The sequence below is a fragment of the Budorcas taxicolor genome, chromosome 14 (assembly GCF_023091745.1).
Source record: "Budorcas taxicolor isolate Tak-1 chromosome 14, Takin1.1, whole genome shotgun sequence".
Classification (NCBI taxonomy): domain Eukaryota; kingdom Metazoa; phylum Chordata; class Mammalia; order Artiodactyla; family Bovidae; genus Budorcas; species Budorcas taxicolor.
This window is the reverse complement of record NC_068923.1, coordinates 30,237,033-30,247,878: the sequence shown is the minus strand read 5'-3', so window position 1 is coordinate 30,247,878 and position 10,846 is coordinate 30,237,033. Positions and strand designations below refer to the sequence as shown.

Below are 10,846 nucleotides of genomic sequence, written 5' to 3'. Positions count from 1 at the left end.
GGCAGGCTGCAGTCCATAGGGTCGTGCAGAGTCAGACAAGACTGAAGTGACTTAGCACACACACAGGCATGCTGGTTGTTGGAAACATCACTGCCTGTGGCCTTTGGGCATCTGTCCATTCTAAAGTCTGGTAACAAGGTAATATGACACAAGGCCTGTTTTGTGTTCACTGCTATAAGAAACAAACATGAAATTATATGTCTTTTCTTTTTCCTTTTGGATTTTTTTTTAAGAGTTAAGTGTCCAAGTTTACTGAAGAAAAACGTGTGTTTCCTCTAACCTGGAAGGTTTTGAAAGCCCCTGGTGTTTGTGTTGCAGTGGCTAAAGGCAGGTGCCCCCGTGTGTGTCTGATTAAGTAACCTTGCTTGTTGCTGCGCTGACGGGGTCCCCAGAACCCCTTCAAATCTGGACTAGACTGGTATAAATTAGGTCTGTGGAGCCACAGAAGCCTGGGTAGGGAGGTTACCATGGTTACTAATGGCCATGTCATCCACAGAATGGGATGTGCCACCGAGCCGTTGGTGTGTGCGCTTCACCAGAGGTCTGTGCAAATCAAAACCTGCGTTAAGTTTAGAAAAGGGACGGGGGGTGGTGGGGAGGAATAGTGGTGGGGAGGATAAGGAGGGAAAGTTCTACCTTGGCCAAAGCCAGTGTGTGCCAAGGGCAGCTTAGGACCAGCATGGAGATACACAATTTACAGTCTGCCTGGGCTGACTTCTCCAGAGGGCACTTAAAAAGCAACAGAGACCCCCCCCCCCACCCCCACCATGTCATCTTTAAACATAATGAAAGGTAGAACCTCCAGAATGATGGATAAGGTCCCCAAGAGAGCCTTGGAGAGTACCATACCTCTTTATTTATGAACTCAGACAGCTTTGGCCAGCCATGTCACTCATTAGTTCATTTATCCAATCATAAAACGAGGCACCTGGCAAGTAAAGTCCTCTGGAAACCTTATTTTAGCCGGTCCCATCAGCTCTTAGAAGAGCAATTTAATGAGAAGCCAAGCACAGAATGCCATCATGTCATTTCTTTCTCCTTCAACTTTTCAGGAGGAAGTGGTAATATGTTGGGGGTGAGGAAAGGGGGCTGGTGATAGGAAGGGGTTAAAGGGCATCATCCATGGTGCCACCTCCCCTTTCTCCCTCTGGCCATTTTCTTGCCTCTTACAAGACCCTGCTGGGACTGCCTTGGTGGTCCAGTGATTTAAGCCTCCACGCTCCCAGTGCAGGTGGCCCAGGTCCGATCCCTGATCAGGAAACTAGATCCCACATGCCACAACTAAGAGCCTGCACAGCGCAACCAAGAGCCATCACAGCCAAATTAAAACATAATAATAAAATAACAAATTTAAATTTAAAAAAGATCCTACCAGTCCAGCTCATATCTCCCATATTAAAATGAAGGAGCAATATTTTTTTTTTTTTTTGTCCAATCAGATTCTGTGTGAACGCTTCTAGTTTGCCCTAGATTTCTTCTGGTGCATAAACATGTCTACATGATGCCTTTTTCCTCCTACCACATAGTAGACAGCTGGGTTCAATTCAACTTAACAGATACATTCTGAGCGCCTGCTGTGTGTGGAAAACTGTGCTAGGCGCTAGAGACAGCAGGGTGACAAAGACAGAGCTCTCGTTCCCCTGGAGCTTACTCAACCAACAACAGAGGAAATTACTCTTCCTTTTATTCGCCAGGGTGTTCCATCATATGATGGAGACGTGCACGGCTGTGGGGGAGCACAAGGAGGGGCACCCAGGCTGAGGGTCAGGGAAGGCTTCCTGGAGGAAGGGACAGCTGACTCAGCTGATTAGGAAGGAATTAGCCCAGTGCACAGACAAGGAGAAGGGCTTCCCAGGTGGTGCAGTTGGTAAAGAATCTGCCTGCCAATGCCAGAGACGAAAGACATGCGGGTTTGATCCCTCAGTGAGGAATATCCCCTGCAGGAGGAAATGGCAACCCATTCCAGTATTCTTGCCAGAGAAATCCCATGGACAGAGGAGGCTGGTGGACTACAGTCCACGGGGCCGCAAAGAGTCAGACACAACGGAGCGACAGAGTGGCAGCAGGAGCTAGCCATCTCCCTGAAAAGAACAGGAACACACAGGAACCTCTTCTTACTTATGGCGAACGCCACAGGAGTGTGCTAGAAAATATCCCTAAACAAGACGCTAAGATCTACTCAACACTGAAACGATCCACTCAACACCTGGTATCCCTAATGGGCCTCCTGATATTTTTCAGACACCATTGTTTTAAGAAAGGGGCCTCGATCTGTGCTGCTGACGGTGCCTGAAAATTCTCCAGACAAGGCACCCCTTCGAGGAAGCTTTCAACCTCAAAGAGGGAAAAAAAAACTCTCCAAAATTACTTCACAGCTTTTATGAACCAAACACAGAGGTCTCTTGAAATTCATAAATATTCAGTGATGTCTTTATTTAAACACATATTTATCTAGGAACCTGCAGTTGAGTGCAATTGCCACACATATAATCCTAGAAATAATGCATGGTTTTGATTTCATTAAAAATAAATGTAAAAACTTGGGTAAGCAGCTGAGAACTGATTCTAGGATGGGATTTCCTCTATGGGAGTGAGCGTCCGCCCCACCCCACCACCACCCCGCCCCCAGCCAGTTCCTCAGGCTGAAGCTTGGCAAGGCTCAGGACAGTGTCTGACTGTCCAGGCTCACCTGGCCCTCAGATTAGACACAAAGATAAGGAGTCCTTCCCAAGCCGTGACTGGGGTCACCTTAATTCAGTCTCTGGGTCCATCCGTTATCAAGCCATTCATTGAGAGACCTGTCCCCATAAGAAGCCCAAAAAGAAACTCCTTTCCTAAAAATGAGTCGAAATACTTAAGCCAAAGATTGTCAGACGTATGCCTTGATGTTTGGCCAGACGGAGTAGCCCAGCTCTACTACCATGAAGATTTTCTGTTTATTTGTGTATGCCGTGTGCTCAGCATTCTTGCCAGCACATCTACTAAGTCACTTAAACTTCATGACAACCCTCTGAGAGAGGTATAGCTCTTTCCTCATTTTCTGTCCTGCTATATCGCTTCAGTCGTGTCTGACTCTTCATGACCCCATGGACTGTAGCCCACCAGGCTCCTCTGTCCATGGGATTCTCCAGGCAAGAATACTGGAGTGGGTTACCATTTCCTTCTCCAGGGGATTTTCCCGACCCAGGGATCGAAGCCACGTCTCTTATATCCCCTGCATTGGCAGGCAGGCTCTTTACCACTAGTGCCACATGGGAAGCCCAAGTTTCACTCAGTTGTATCTGACTCTTTGCAATCCCATGGGCTGTAGCCCGCCAGGTGCCTCTATCCATGGAATTCTCCAGGCATGAATACTGGAGTGGGTAGCCATTCTCTTTCTCCGGGGATCTTCCCAACCTAGGGATCAAACCCTGGTCTCCCACATTGCAGGCAGATTCTTTATTGTCTGAGCCACCAGGGAAGCCCATTTTACAGGAGGCCAAACTAAGGCTCAGACATGCTTGCCCTGGTTTCCTCAGCTAGTGACTGGTGGAGCCTGGAGACCCCCTTCTCACATGTCAGTTCAGTGCCTGACCCACCACCTCACTAAAGTGCACCATCACCGCCCAGGCTAGACCAACAGGCTGTGGTCATGTCCTCATTCTGTACGGAAGTGGACACTAGTACACAACTATTCATTCACTACTTTGCTGCCCCCTGATTTCTACCAATTTCCATCTCCTGAGAATTAAGGACAGCTTTGGGAAAGAGGTAAATTCTGTGAAAATGTCAGAAAAAAATTATTTTCCTTAATTCAACTTGCTTATATTCAGGGCTGCCAAGTCTTAGAGCCTAGCTACAATTTAGGATCCAGGATATGTATACCCCTATAATCTGTTCAGATTAGCCATCTAAATACAGATGTGTGAACGGATGGATGGAGAAGTGAAAATTTGTAATTAACTCTTTCCCTGTCTCTCCTCTACCAGATCCTTGAAGGCAGGCACCATTCCCAATTAATCCCGGAATCCCCCAGCGCCTGATTCAGAACAGATGCTCTACAGTGGGCTATTGAACAACCTGAGAATTACTAGAGAGAGTTGGCTTCCAGTTATCTGGGATCTGGTATTTCAGTCCTCTGCTTCTCCTCATCACTCACTAGTCCCATCAGATGACAGCCATCAGGGGAGAGGAATTGGGGACAGTTTGCTTTCCGTGTGTGAGCAGCTTGAGGGAAAGGTCTATTGGAGAATCAATCACTAGCTATTTACTGAGTGATGCTTCTCATGGACTGTACATTAGCCTCACTTCCCTGGTACCTCATGGAGAGTTAACTGCTATCACTTCCTTTTATCTAATTCCAGAGCTTCTCACACTAGGAATTTGCCCTGCACTTTAGGCAGCTTGTAGCAACTTAAGAACATAATGAAATCAAAGCCCCCCATTTTTCAGAGGAAAGATGCTGGCCCCAAGGAGGAGAAATAACTAGCCCAGAGACGCTCACAGTAAGTGCCTTGGCTCATTCATCCATCAGTGTTTGTGGAAAGCCTGCAGTGCCGGGCTCTGGAAGGCTGCGGCACTCAGCGTGTCCCTGCCCTCATGGAGCCCATGTGCTGTGTGCTATGTCATTTCAGTCGTGTCCAACTCTTTGCAACCCTATGGACTGTAGCCTGCCAGGCTCCTCTGTCCATGGCATTCTCCAGGCAAGAATACCGGAATGGGTTCCACGCCCTCCTTCAGAGAATCTTCCTGACCCAGGGATCAAACCCACGTCTCTTACATCTTCTGCATTAGCAGGCAGATTCTTTACCACTAGTGAGTGCCACCTGGGAAGCCCCAGAGCCTATAGTCTTTGACCAAATAATCTTCCATCAAACAAAAAGGAAATGCTGCCAGGTAACAAGAGTTTTTTAAGGAAAGGTACATGGAACTGTGAGACTATAGAGCAATTAGGCCTGATTTAAGGGGTTAGGCAAGGTTTCTCTGAACAAGTGGATGAATTGAAATCCAGAAGGTTAAGTAGGAGTTGGCTGGGCAGAGAGGAGAAACAGTCCAGGCAGAAGAGAAAACAGACTTGAAGACAACATATCCCTGAGACAGGGGAACTTGGTGCACCAAGGAGCCTGAAAGGTGGCTACTGTGGCTATGGCTTGCCTGAGTTCACACTTCAAAGAAGCGCAGGAGTGAAAAATGGAATGCTAGGTGGGCTCACACATCATCAAGTTATACCCTGAAGCTCCTCTCACTCACCAATAAAGGCTATATGTGATTCTGTGTGTATGACCCAGCAGGCAAAGTTTGAGACCCTCTGTAATCCTTAAGGAAGGAGCAAAAGGAAAGTCATCGGGCTTCCCTGGTGGCTCAGTGGTAAAGAATCCACCTGCCAATGCAGGGGACACAGGCTCAATCCCTGGTCTGGAAAGATCCCACATGCTGCTGAGCAACTAAGCACCATGCACCAGACCTATTGAGCCTGAACTCTAAAGGCCACCTGCCACAACTACTGAAGCCGGCGGCCCTAAGGCCCATGCTTTGCAGCAAGAGAAGCCGCTGCAATAAGAAGCCTGAGCACCGCAAGTAGAGAGTAGCCCCCATTCACCACAACTGCAGAAGGTCCGCGTGCAGCAATGAAGACCCAGTGCAACCATAAATAAATAAAGTAAATAAATCTTTTTTTTTAAAAAAAAAAAAACAGGAGAGTCATCTTGCAGGTGTCTAGATGTTGTTGAGAGCTTTCTTCCCTGGTGGTAAATGGAAGATGGATGGTAGAAAATTCTAGAACACCCACATGCCTATACATTCTATTCCTTTTTATGATTAAAGTTTCTACAGCTTTAATACTCACTGTATTAGTCAACTAGGGCTGCCAAAATAGCAGAGCATGGACTGAGCAGCTTAAAGAACAGAAATCTACTTTCTCACAGTTCTGGAGGCTAAAAGTTCAAGATCAAGGTGCCGGCAAGGTTAGTCCCTGACATGACCACTCTCCTTGGCTTGCAGACGGCCACCTCCTTTGTCCTCACGTGCCTTTCCTTTGTGCATCTATCCTCCTGCTGTCTCTTCCTCATCTTATAAGGATACCCGTCCTGTTGGATTGGAGCTCCACCCTTATGACTTCCTTTAACCTTCATTACCTGCCAACATAGAAGACGTAAGAGACAGGGGTTCAATCCCTGAGAAGATCCCCTGGAGGAGGAAATGGCAACCCACTCCAGTATTCTTGCCTGAAGAATCCCATGGACACAGGAGCCTGGCTGGCCGTAGTCCAGAGGGTCGCAAAGAGTTGGACACAGCTGAAGTGACTTAGCACAGCATGTACACACCTCCTTAAAGGCCCTGTATCTTCAGATACAGTCACCCTGGGGATTAGAGTTCAGCATAGAACTTGGGGTAGGACACAGTTCAGTCCACAGCACTTACCAGTAGACTTGTCTGTTGTTATCAGGACCAAGTGAGATAATATAAGTGAAAGCCCCAAAAATAGGGGTGTGGCCTTGCCATCAGCATCTGCTCAATGGACACAACTCAGAAATTGCACAGTCTTCCGCATGTGAAGAACTTGGCCATCTTGCCTTTCCAAATTGACTGTTTCGGTTGGGGCCCCGCTAGTACAAGCCCATGCTTTGGGGTGTTCATGGCACCTGCATCTCAAGGTGGGGATAGGGGGCAGAGGCAACAAGGGGTTTCATTTGCTGAGCACTTACTATGCCAGGCACTGCTCAAGCACTTTATGTGTGTTAACTGAACAACTCTCCACAGACATTATTTTCATCATCTGATGAGAATGAGCCACAGAAAAGTAACTGGCCCAAAGTCACTGAGCTAGAAAACAGTGGAGCTGGAATTCAAACCCAAACTTGTAACCATGTTCAGAGTCTGCCTGGTGAGTTTAAAATAGGATTCCAAGGAATTTCCCTGGTGGTCCAGTGATCAAGAATTTACTGTCCAGTGTTGGGGACTCAGGTTCAATCCCTGGTCAAGGAACTAAGATACCACATGGTGTAGGGCAGCTAAGCTCACATGCCACGAGAGGAGCCCCCTTGTGCTTCATCAAAAAGATGCAATGCAGCCACACAAAAAAATTAATGCATAAATAAAATATAATTCCATTTGCTCAGATTCTTTTGAGTTCCACAGGATAATATCCACTGATGGAAAAGGAGCAGGAAGACCCAGTGGCCCCTGATTCCTTCTGCCTTTGAACATCTCCAAAAGCAGGGAGATCTACCTGGTGTACAAGTCTGTGCAAGGTGCCCAGGAGGTCCCCAAACTGCTTCAGAGAAACAGCCTTAACCAGACATCCAGAGTTGACCAAGGCTGAATGTGGGGTCAGTTTGGGATAGTGCGAAACTTCCTGCATCCGCTGGGAAATGACTTATTCTTTTTCCTTGTCACCCATGCCCCCTCCCAGTAAAAGAAAGTTGGACTCAGAAATGTTATTGAGCTAACAAATCAAAGCCACACTGCTTGTGTTTCTGTCGCAGGGACTGTGGTGTTCTCTCTCAAGTCCACAGGGCCCAGGGGAAATCCCTACAGGGAAAATTAAGGAGAAATAGGAACAGAAAAGTTGGCACATGGGAAAAGAATTCTAATTGTTTCATGCTTCCCCAAAGGCAGAGTAATAAGGAAACAGATTTTGCTAAAAAATTAGATAGTGCTTTTTAACATTCCAAGGTATCCCCAAGATAGAAAGGGACAGCTGTGGGAGGCAGTGGGTCCCTCCATCTTGGGCAGTGTTCAGGGAGAAGTGAGACATCCACTCGGTGGAAATGTTTGAAGAGTGGCCTCAAGGAAAGGGGCCCAGTGACCTTGCAGTTTCCCCCACAGCTGCAGTCTGATGCCCTGGGACTAAGTGACCCATCAGGCCATTGGTTCTCTGCAGGGGTGAGTGTCCCTGACCAAGTGAAAAGACTCCAGGTAGTAGCCCAGGGACTCAGCAAGAGGCCACATAAGTAAAGATCACTGTTGTTTAGTCACTAAGTGGTGTCCAGCTCTTTGCAGCCCCGTGGACTGCAGCACGCCAGGCTTCCCTGTCCTTCACTGTCCTCCTGGAGTTTGTTCAAACTCACGTCCATTAAGTTGGTGATACCATCCAACCATCTCATCCTCTGCTGCCCCCTTCTCCTCCTGCCCACTCTTTAAAAAATCAACAAAAAATGAAATGTGAACTTGTCACCGATCTTGTCTAAGCAGCCACCTCTAACAGTACCGTGCTCTCTCCCTGTGTTTCATTCATTAACGGACATTTGAGTATCCTCCGTGAGCCAGACGCAGTGGTGGGAGAGATGGGGGTGGGGCACGGGGTAGCAGTGAGCACTGTGGACGTACGACTCATCAGGCAATCTGAAGGCATCGTGATGACAGCTGTGCTGTGCAAGCCCCGGCAAGGGAACATTTAACAAGGCGAACTGAGCGTGGCTGGGAGCAGGGCCTTCTGGGGAAGCGGCCTGCCCAAGGAGCAAGGCCACAGGGCTGGGCTGTGTGCCCTCTGTGTCCAGTATCTTCCCAGCCTCACTCTGAGAGTGCTGCCAGCTCCCACAGCCCAGCTCCTGCCCACCATGACACACCCTGGGAGAGGTCAAATGAGAACTGAAGCCCAGCGGTTCCAAGAGCTGGGCCCAGAGCCATCCACAGACATCTGGGAACACTGCAAAAACCAAAAAACTGACTTTGTCTCCCCTTCTCCAGGTCACCCTTTGGCCTTCCAATCTGGTTTTTGTGGCTTTTTTAATGGTCTTGTTCAGCATTTATTTTTCTTTATTTATACATAGTTGGAGGATTATACATGTTCATACCCATAAGATAGGGAAAAACACATTGTCATAAAAGAAATGAAATATAATTCAAAGAAATAGAACAACATCCCATGCTCTTGGATTGGAAGAATATTGTTAAAATGACCACACTACTCAAAGCAATCTACAGATTTAATGCAATCTCTGTCAAAATACTCATGACATTTTTCACAGAACTAGAACAAATAATCCTAAAAGTTATACAGAACCACAAAAGACTCAGAATGGCCAAAGCAACCCTCAGTTCAGTCGCTCAGTCATATCTGACTCTTTGTAACCCCATGGACTGCAGAATGCAAGGCTTCCCTGTCCATCACCAACTCCTGGAGCCTGCTCAAACTCATGTCCATCGAATCAGTGATGCCATCCAACCATCTACTCCTCTGTCGTCCCCTTCTCCTCCTGCCTTCAATCTTGTGCAGCATCAGTGTCTTTTCCAATGAGTCAGTTCTTTGCATCAGGTGGCCAAAGTATTGGAGTTTCAACTTCAGCATAGGGGGACAAAAAAAACAAAGCTGAAGGCATAACCGTCCCAGACTTCAGATTATACTGTTGATACAAAGCTAAATAATCAAAACAGCATGGTATTGACACAAAAACAGACACACAGATCAATGGCACAGAAAAGCCCAGAGATAAACTCACACATCTATACTCGATTCATCTTTGACAAAGGAGGCAAAACTAGGCAATGGAGAAAAGACAGTTTGTTCAGCAAGTGATATTACAAAAGCTGGACAACTGCATGTAAATCAATGAAGTTAGAACATACTCTCATACCATACACAAAAATATACTCAAGTGGTTTAGAAATCTAAATGTAAGATATGACACTATAAAACTCATAAAAGGGAGTATGGGCAAAATATTCTCAGACATAAATCGTAGTAATGTTTTCTTAGTTTCCCAAGGCAAAAGACATAACAGCAAAAATAAATAAATGGAACCTAATCAAACTTAAAAGCTCTTGCACAGCAAAGGAAACTATCAACAAAACTAAAAGGGAACCTCCTGAAAGAAAAAAATATTTGCTGATTGTACAATCAACAAGGGGTTAATATCCAAAATATACAAGCAGCTCATACAACTCAATATCAAGAAAACAACCCCACTGAAAAATGGGCAGAAGACCTAAACAGACATTCCTCTAAAAAAGTCACAGAAATGGCCAACAGGCACATGAAAAGATGCTCAATATGCCAATTATATTAGAGAAATGCAAATCAAAACCACAATGAGGTAACGTATCTGTCAGAATGGCTATCATGAAGAAGTCTACAAATAAATACTGGAGAGGATGTGGAGAAAAGACAGCCCTCCAACACTGTTGGTAGGAATGTAAATTGGTATGTAAATATGATGGAAAACAATAAAGATATTCCTTAAAAATCTAAAAATAGAACTACCATATGATCCAGCAGTCCCACTCTGGAAAAGATGGAAACGCTAAAAGATACATGCACCCCCAACATTCACAGAAGCACTTTTTGCAATAGCTAAGACACGTAAACAACCCAAGTGCCCAGCAACAGACAACTGGCTTAAGAAAATGTGGCTTATATATATATATGTATATAACAGCCATAAAAAGAATGAAATATTGCCATTTGCAACAACAAGGATGAACCTAAAGAATATTAGTGAAGTCAGAGAAAAATATTACATGATATCACTTAAATGTGAAATCTAAAAAATAACACAAATTAATCTATATAAAAAACAGAAACAGATCACAGACACAGAAAATAAGCTCATAGTTACCAAAGGGAAACGAGGGGGGATGGATAAATTAGGAGTATGGTATTAACAGATACACACTACTATATATAACTAGATAAGCAAAGATATACTGTATAGCACAGGGAACTCTAATCAATATAATAATCTATAATGGAAAATAATCTGAAAAATAGTGTGTGTGTGTGTATATATATATATATGATCACTTTGCTGTATACCTGAAACTAACAGAATATTGTAAATTTACTCTACTTCCATTATTTTTAAAAAATGCCAGATGGAGAACCACCTTAATATTGAGGTTTATCTAAAAGGCAAATTTTTACCAACAT

General features: G+C 45.4%; 1 protein-coding gene across 5 annotated transcripts in view; it reads left to right on the top strand.

Annotated features, from left to right (window-relative positions):
- Positions 1-10,846, top strand: part of ZHX2 (zinc fingers and homeoboxes 2) — a 179,864-nt gene that overhangs the window by 163,323 nt on the left and 5,695 nt on the right. The gene's annotated exons all lie outside the window — the stretch shown is intronic.